Source organism: Myodes glareolus, chromosome 4 (assembly GCF_982192425.1).
Source record: "Myodes glareolus chromosome 4, mMyoGla1.1, whole genome shotgun sequence".
Lineage (NCBI taxonomy): Eukaryota > Metazoa > Chordata > Mammalia > Rodentia > Cricetidae > Myodes > Myodes glareolus.
The window spans coordinates 29,525,721-29,534,856 of record NC_142029.1 but is presented as its reverse complement, the minus strand read 5'-3'; the positions used below and the strand labels follow the sequence as shown (position 1 = coordinate 29,534,856).

The following is a 9,136-nucleotide window of genomic DNA, read 5'->3' as shown; positions in this document are numbered from 1 at the left end:
TAAAATGCCAGGTATTCTGTATCATTTCATTAGACCATCATTTGTGATGTTAGTTTTTCCCATGCCAAGCCACAAAGTATTAGTTACTAATGAGTCTTAATAGCTTGAAGGCCATATTTAATGAAATTAGAGAAACCCAAAATATAGAAAATATTCTTAAAAATTCTATTTTGACCCATATTGGTGGTGCATGCCTTTAGCCCCAGTACTTGGGAAGAAGAGATAGGTGAATCTCTGAGTTTGATGCCAGCCTGGTATACAAAGTGAGTTCCACCATAGCCTGAGCTAACAGAGAGACCCTGTCTCAAAAATCGAAACAAAACTTCTATGTTTAGGTTATCATTATATCAAACAGCTTCTTAATACAATTTACTAGAAGAAAATGAAAGCTGTGTCTGTTGACTACCTTTGTCTCTATCTCTCTGTGTTTACAATAAAGACCGTGTAGTGCACATGAACAACATGGTCTCTACAGTTACATAACCTAAATACAATCTCGTTTCTATGTAAACAAACTTTTAGGGCCCAAGTAGAGAACTCATTCAAATAAAGTACTTGCCATGCAAATATGAGGTCCTGAGTTCAATTTCCCAGCACCCACGTAAAAAGCCAGGTGAGGGGGCACTGCCTGTAACCCCAGTATAGAGAAGACAGAGGCCAGAGGATCCCAGGACTCACTTGACAGTCAGCCTAGCCTAATGGGTGAACCCAGGATCAATGAGAGACCTGATTTATAAAAACAAGAAGGATGACTCCTTCAAGGTTGAGCTCTGGCTTACATGAGCACCTACATACACATGGATCCACACACACACATGCATATGCGTCCACGTACATACTTGTGTGTACACACAGTAGCTGGACCGCATCAGCTAAACTTGCAGTTATGGGGTCTATAATGTTCTTCTTAGCTTCAATTTCCAGTGCATCCATAAGGAGTTTGTTATGAAACATTGAGTATGTTCAAAAGCCCTTTGAGATCCTTCCCATCCTGTGCAAAGATTTCATGGGGAAGGTAGTTCTGTAAATACTCTTGGCAGTCTCCCAGGATCTTCCCATATCATTCATTGCCTTGAATTACTAAGTTTTGCTTCACTGTCTTCATTAGAAATCTGACCATGTCTTTGATTAATCTCAGTTGTAAAATTGTGAAGTATGCAGTAGACTTTGGGTATTCTCCCTGGTCCCCATTCACTTTCTGGCTTTTGTTCATTTGTAGAAACTATTCATTCTTTTATTTCTAGTGACCCAGTATGTCCATGTTTACTTTTACATTAAAATTTTGTAATTGTTTGTATGTGTTTGGGTGTTTTGTCTGCATGTATGTCTGTGTGTGCCTGCTGCCCAGAGAAACCAGAAGAGAGCATCAGATCCTATGAACTAGAGTTACAGACGATTTGGAGACACCATGTTGGTACTGGGAATTGAACCCAGGACCCTTGGAAGAAGAGCAAATTCTCTTAACTACTGAGCTATCACTCTAGCTTCAGGTTTTTGCTTGTTTGTTTGCTTGGTAGGTTGGTTGGCTTTGGTTTTGGTTTTTTCAAGACAGGATTTCTTTGTGTAGCCCTGGCTGTCCTGGAATGCACTCTGTAGACCAGGCTGGCCTCAAACTCACAGAGATCTGCCTGCCTCTGCCTCCCCGAGTGCTGGAATTAAAGGCATATGCCACCACTGCCCGGTTTAGCTCCATGTTTTTTTATTAATAATTTTTAATTTTGATTTTTACATTTATTCCTGGGAGGCATTCACATATGTAGGTCAGAGAACACTCCTCAGAAATCAGCATTTCCCCTTCATGTGGGCTCCAGGAGTGGAACTCCCATTATCAGGCCCAGTGGCAAACCCCTGGGCCCACACAATCCTGAGTCATTTCTCTCGCCCTGATATTTCCATGTTTAGACCAAGCTCCTCAAATTCCTGCCTGAAATTAGACTCAGAATTAGATATTTATGGCCCATAACTCAGGCTAATGTGTTAAACTTTATTTTGCTGCAGTTCAAAAAATGCAGATTGGGGGGTTAGAGACACAGCTCAGTGGTTAAGAGCATTAGTTGCTCTTCCATTAGACCCTGGTTCAATTTCCAGCAGCCACATGGCAGCTCACAACTGCCTGTATCAACAGGTCCCAGGGATCTGGACTCTGCAGACACTGCACATGCATGCTGCACAGACATAAAAGTAGGCCAAGCACCCTTGCACATAAAAATAAATAAATAAATAGTTAGATAGATAGATAGATAGATAGGTAGGTAGGTAGATAGATAGATGATAGATAGATAATAGATAGATAGATGATAGATAGATAGATAGACAGATAGACAGATGATAGATAGTTGATAGATAGATAGATAGATAGATAGATAGATAGACAGATGATAGATAGACAGATGATAGATATTTAGATAGATAGATAGATAGACAGATAGATAGATAGATAGATAGATAAGTAAAGCAATTGGATTTGGCCTGGAATGTATACGAATGATCCTGACCCTTTCATGGGTGATAACTTCAATTAATTGCAAGAGATTTCAAGTGATTTGGTCAAAATTACAGACTTGTAGTATCTTAGTAAAAATGATACTAGAATCCAAAGCTTATTTCTCATTACAGTTCAACAGATACTTGTGGAATACCAGCTTTGTGCCAAAGAAAGATATTTGCTTCGAGTTTAGTGTTTTGGAAGATAGGGGAGTTCATATAAAAGCTCTAATGAGTAACGTATGAACGTAGACGGAAGAGACTACAGCAGAAGGAATGGTTACTGCCGGATGTGCAGAGAGGTAAGTGGTTGCACAAATTCTAATTGGTATTAATACATAAAACCTGGAGTCAGATATTAGGGGGTGAAAGCTGAAGGATCAGAGAAGCAGTGTGGCCAGCCACTAGAGAGATCTTTTACCTCTACCAATGCTCAGACCAAAAGGGCAATCTTATCCTCAGACTGCAGCTGTCTCCACCAAGCCTCAGACTATACTGAGTTCCTGTCTTATTCCTCCATATATTCCTCTCTCTGCCCAGCCATATCACTCACGTCTCCACCTTCCTAGGGCTGGGATTAAAGGCATGGAATCCCAAGTGCTAGGATCCTTTGTGTGAGCTCTGTTTCTCTTTTAGATGGATTCAATGTCATGTAGCCCAGGGTGGTCTTGAACTAACAGAGATTCCTCTGCTTCTGTCTCCAAAGTTCTGAAATTACCTAATGTTTGGCTGTGGGTCTCTGCATCTGTCCCCTTCTGTTGCTGGTTGAAGCTTCTCTTATGACAATTGGGGTAGGCAATGATCTTAGTTCCATAGATCCGGCCTGGCCTCCAGTAAAGAAGCTGGAGGTGTGGGCCAGGATACAGCCAGGGGAGGGGATCCCCATTCTCATTTCTGTCATCCACATCCATACTCGGTTGTAATCCTGGCTTGTCTCCCACCACTGCCCTTTCCTCTCCCCAGCCTACCCTCTACTCTGCACTGTAATGTTATCTCTAGGACTCAATTCTGATCACCAGAGCTCAGATTATGCCTTTTTTTGGAGACAGGATCTCACTATTCAGACCAACTTTCCTTAATGGTTTTCCATAATTTTAAGTAAAAACTACACATATTAGTATTTTTTTTAACTTTTTTTTAAAAAAATTTATATGTCCTTAATCCACTTTTTTCTGTTCTTCTCACTCATCTTTTAGTTACTCCCCAGTAAGTCAGTCAGTAGATCTTGGGAGGAAATTTGTTTGGTGCCGTTTCCAGCTCAGAATTCTCTATCTTACCACATGTGACTCTCTTCCCAGAGGTCTCTGTTTGCTTTGTAGGCCATCCTTTCTCCTGCTGTAAAATTTGGCGTAAAACTTACTTCCTCCAGGTTTCTCTGTCTTGTTCCCTCCTCTTGTTTTCACAGCAATCTAACACTCTCTAAGCATTTCCATGTTAAGTATAAATGATGGACTTCCTTCTCGGAGCCTATGAAAACAGTGCAAGTAGGGTAGTGGTGATGTATTTAGTACCTGCAGGATCTGACATATAGCAAGTGCCTAATCAATGGCCACTAAAGAAATGTCAGATACACCGGAAGTTTAGACATGTGAAAAATATACAGAGGGTAAGGGTGGGTTTGAAATAAGACAGAGGCAGAATTGGAAGAATTTACCACTCAATTTCAGGTAGGAAGTGAGGAAAACAGATGACAGCCAAAGATGAAGTTCAGGCTTCTATGTAGTGCTATTGACAGTCAGGAGAAGATGAGACAGTTGGAGAGCAGATACTATAACAAGTATATTCACTCATTTGGGATATGATGAATATGAGATGCCTGTGTTCAAAACATATAATCATGAGATAAAATTACCTTTTGAGTTACTGGAAGCAATAGTGAAGAGTTTCTTTTTTAAAGCAGGTGAATAATATTTAATAGTGTATTTTCTTATTTTGGCTGTCCTGGAACTTGATCTGTAGACCAGGATGGCCTCAAAATCAGAGATCCACCTGCCTCTGCTTCCAAGTCCTGGGATTAAAGGTGTGTACCAACACCGCCTGGCTAATAGTGCATTTTCTTTAACCTGGTATCTTAGGGTTTTGATGTGGGAAACACATGCATATGTGTTGCTTTTATTTTTTATTTTATTTTGCCTTCAAAAATTTCCTTATTCTTTGGCTGAACATAGGGTGAGGAGTATGTTTTCACCAGCTACAGTTAAAAATAGCAACAGCAACAACAACAAAAAAATCATTGTCAGTTTTTGAGCCCCACTATGATTGAATTTTCAACTGTGGCCCTGGGGGTTGAGCAGCCGTGGGCTTTGCTTACTAGAAAATGCTCTGCCACTGAGCCAAAACCAGGCCCAAAGCCACTGTTTTCAACCTGATGTCTGGGGTCAGAAGCCAGGAATCATCCTGTTTGGCACTCAGGTGGATAAGTTTGTCCCTCTGTAGCTGCGTCTCAGCTAAGGGCCACTCAGTCTTGGTTGCTGCGTTGGAAATTTTAGCAAGGAGTTTCTTATAATTCATAAATATTTTTCCTAATTGCTTTATAGTTAATACAATTGAAAATTTTCAGTTGGGGAACAATTGTAAGTTATTCTTTACTTGGAGGACAATAATTTTTCACATGTCTTTAGATGAAGCAACTGAAGTTAGAGAGAGAAAAACCTCTCTTTGTATCTGTGTAGTTCAGATGGTGTCCGTGTCTTTAACTGGAAACAGAATCTGTGATTGGGACTGTAGCTCAGTGGTAGAGAGCTCTTGCCTCTCTGGGGTTCAATTTCCAGCACCATGTGTTGCTTTTATTGGTTAATGAGTAAAGCTGCTTTGGACAATGACTTAGCAGAATATAGCCAGGCTGGAATATATATAGAGAGAGTAGGCAGAGTCAAAGAGATGCCATGTTACTGCCAACGCCAGATGGAACCCTACCGATAGTAGGCCACAGCCTCGTGGCAATACATAGATTAACAGAAAAGGGTTAATTCAAGATGTAAGAGCTAGCAAGAAATACACCTGAGACATCAGCTAAACAGCGTTGTAATTAATATAGTTTCTGTGTGATTATTCAGGTCTGGGTGGCTGAGAAACAAACGAGCAGTCTTCGTCTATAGGGTTTCTATTGCTGTGAAGAGATACCATGATCATAGCAAGTTTTATAAAAGAAAAACATTTAACCGGCTTTTGTACATTTTCAGAGGTTTAGTCCATTATTATCATGGTGCGACATGGTGGAGTGCAGGAAGACATGGTGCTGGAGAAGGAGCTGAGAGTCCCGTATCTTGATGCAACGGAAACAGGAAGTGGTCTGTCTCACTAGGTGTGGCTTGAGCATATATAAGACCTCAAAGCTCTCCTCCACAATGACACACTTCCTCTAACAAGACCACACCTACTCCAACAAGTTCATACTTCCCATTAGTGCCACTCCCTTTGGGGCACCATTTTCTTTTAAACTACCATACCCAGAGTTTCTCAACCATGATAACACGTTAGGCCCAGGCTGGGCATGTGTTGCAGTAGTAGCATGTATGAGGCCCTCAGTTTGATTCTAAGCACCACAAGAAGAAAAAAAAAAGCAAACAAACGAAGAAACAGTTTTGGTATAGAGAATTTCATTGAAGGCAATCCTGTGCAAATAGGTGGCATTGACTGTATCCTTTTTTCCTGCTTACTAGATGGCCACTCCCCTCGTGTTATGACACAAAACATTTCCAGATGTCATTGACCAGTGGGAAGGAATTAGGCCATTTGTATCTTGGCATGTGAGTGTTTCTATGATGCGTAGCCAGAATTCCTGGCTATTTAATAGCGTGTTGGACTTGATTTCAGAATCAATTGACCTGAGTATTGAGTTCTTCTGATTTTTATTCAGCATCCATGTGTGATTTGGGAATCATTTGTTGCAAAAACACCACAGACAATCTTGGTATCCATTAGTTTAACCCAACAAAGTAAAAATATTCCTCGAACATACAATTAAAAGTAAAAAGTGTTGGGCTTTTCACATTTTTGGACCGTAGCTCTGAAAGTTGATGTATCTAATACAAACTCAATGGTGCTTTATTTCAAGTGTTCAAGAGCCATAGGTGGCACGTGTCTCTACTTCCTTGAAGAATACAGGTCAAAAGCTTTAGGAAGAAAAGGAGAGGGATGGAAATAGAGGTTTGAGACCTCATGAGTCAACAAATCAAGGGCTCAATAGTCCAGGTGGCATTCTATGTTTAAAGAGAAGCAATTAGGGGAACTTAGGAAATCTAGAACCAAAGCTCTTTCATTTTCCCTCTTTTTTAAAAAACATCTTCTTCACTGAATATGGAGAACATGAGTGAATAGAATTATTGAAAAGGCGGCGTATAATAACTTTATTTGAATTGTCATATTTAACCTTACAAGATCTATTTTTAATAAAGCATATAAAGTTATCCTGGTTTAAAAAGAAGGAAACTGAGAGTTAAAAAGGTGTACTAAATTAGCTCTCTGACCGAAAGTCTGTCTGACTGCAGAACCCACTCTGTCCTTGTATCTTGTCCTCGTAGGGAACACAAAGAAACACTGAAATCTTGCTTTGTGAGGTAATGAAGAAATCTTCTGAGTATAAACCCCCAGGCTATTAAATAACACTCTTGAACTGATTCTGGGAACAATTCACTTGAACAGCGAGATGTGATCTCTGGTTTAGGTATCATTTGCTGGGAAAGACTCCCATGTTTTTGCTTTAAGAGAGATGCAAGTGCAGTCAAGAAGGTGTAGTTGCAATTTTCAGTAGAGAAAAAGTAACCACGATGTGGGTAGAATTATGTTGAAGTGTTGTTGAGTCCGAAATCGCCGAAGAAAATGAACCCAACCAGCTTATTTTTAACAGCGCTCATCGGGGCCAACAGTCGGCGAGAGCCAGTGCAAAGGGGAAAAGGCTGGGACACGGCGGGGGGCGGGTCCCGTAGCCGCAGGTCCGCGCACGCGCAGACAGACCGACGTGAGAGGGCGTGTAGGTCCGGCGCGCTTGCTTTCCGAACTGTCGTAAAAGGCCCCCGGTGTCGCGCTCGCGCAGTCGGGGAGGGCCGGGCCAGGCTGCGGCCGCGGAGATGGTGGCGGGGCGCCGGGACTGCGCGGCGTAGACACGCCGGCCGTTCAGGGTCGCGAGGGCGCGTGGGTCACGATCAGGTGTTCCGAGCCGTGTCGGGCCGAGCTGGGCTCAGCCGCACGCTCGGCCGCGGCGTTGACAGACGCCCTCCTGAGGAGAGCCACCCGGCCCGTCTCAGCCTCGCCTTACTTGGCCGAGCGGTGTTTGCCGGCCCGCGCCAGCGAGCCCCGGACCTGGCCGCACGGGGGCTGCGGACTCGGGTGAGGGCGCCGGCGGAAGGGGGGTGCGGGGGAGGGAGCGGCGCGGCGGCGCTTGCGCGCTGCGGGGGAGGGGCCGAGCCGTGGGGGGGAGAAAGAGGAAGGGCCGCGGCCGGCGGCCGGGGTCGGCGGCAGGGGGATGACCGCGGGTCCCGGGCGGCACGGAGCGGCTCATTGTGTCGGGGTGAGAGTCCACCCGCGGACACGCCCACAGCCTCCTGTGCGGGAGTGGGTGCGGGGATCGCGCCCTGTCGCCGCTGCTCGCCGGCAGGACGGGGGCTGAAGGCCGAGGCGTGGGGGTGACAATGGAGTGAAGAAGGTAACCCGGTCCGAAGCCGGGAGCCGCCCGGGGCGGGCGAGCACGCGCAGTCCGTGGAGCAGGAGACAGACGCGTCTGATATTGTGTGGAGTTGGCTGGTTAGTCATTAAAAAAAGATGTTTTCTTTATCCTGCCTAGATAATTGATCGCAGTCAGCAGTGGTGCGGTGGAAGCATCGGTTTTTGTACTGAGAAATAGAGGTTTGTCACCACACTTCCTAGATTATAGGGCTTTGTAGATAACGTCTTAAAGCAAGTGTGACCTTTCGCGTTCGAAATACAAAACAAAACAAAAAAAGAACCCCAACAACCAGGAAGTTATAGCGCCTTCATCTAATTTGCTCATGTCTGTAGTTTGGGGTGACTCCATTGTACTGTTGAGAGCTTTCCTGTTGTTTGATTTACGTACAGAGTGAGTTTAGAACTCCCGAGTAGCGTCGAGCCAGCTGACAGAGACTTCATTGTAAGAGTTCTGATGGCTCTTGAACCAAACTTCCTTCCATTTGGCGTTTTGTCTTTAATTTTCGGTACCTCTTTCACCAAAACGAACAGAATGGGAAAAAAAATGAACCGAGGTTACATCTCCTTGCCCGTTTGTGTTTGCAAAAACTATCTTGTGATCCTGAGCTTATGAAGGCCTTCTTTCCGTAATTCTTATTTTACTTAGCTTTATTAGAATCGGGAGCTACATAAAAAAAAAGCCATTCGTGTGAGTGTATGTCAGTGTGTGGGTCCGTGTGTGTGCGTGCAGGTGCCTTTGGAGGTCAGAAGAGGATCTAAGAGCTACAGTTAAGGGAGGTTTTGCATTATGTAGGTGCTGGAACCCCCTTGTTGGGTCCTCTACAAGAATAGTAAACACTCTTGAACCCAAACCATTTCTCCAGCTCCGGATCTATATTTTGGTAGTTTTTTACTATGTGATTTTTGTTTTTGCTTTTTCTTTTAGTAAAAACGTTTCTGTACAAACTGGTAACTGAGTATTTTGTTACATTGTGACATAGGTTATAAA

At 43.5% G+C, this 9,136-nt stretch overlaps 1 protein-coding gene across 15 annotated transcripts in view; it reads left to right on the top strand.

Moving 5' to 3' along the window:
• Positions 1 to 7,516: 7,516 nt before the first annotated feature.
• Positions 7,517 to 9,136, top strand: part of Rnf111 (ring finger protein 111) — a 78,132-nt gene continuing 76,512 nt past the window's right edge. For 9 of the 15 annotated variants that reach the window (XM_085689297.2, XM_085689299.2, XM_085689298.2 and 6 more), the window contains exon 1: positions 7,518 to 7,812. The gene's annotated coding sequence lies outside the window, so the exon portion shown is untranslated. Of the gene's footprint in view, positions 7,813 to 8,093; positions 8,227 to 9,136 lie in introns of those variants that run through there. The other 6 variants (XM_085689302.2, XM_085689301.2, XM_085689304.2 and 3 more) reach the window with 4 other exon arrangements.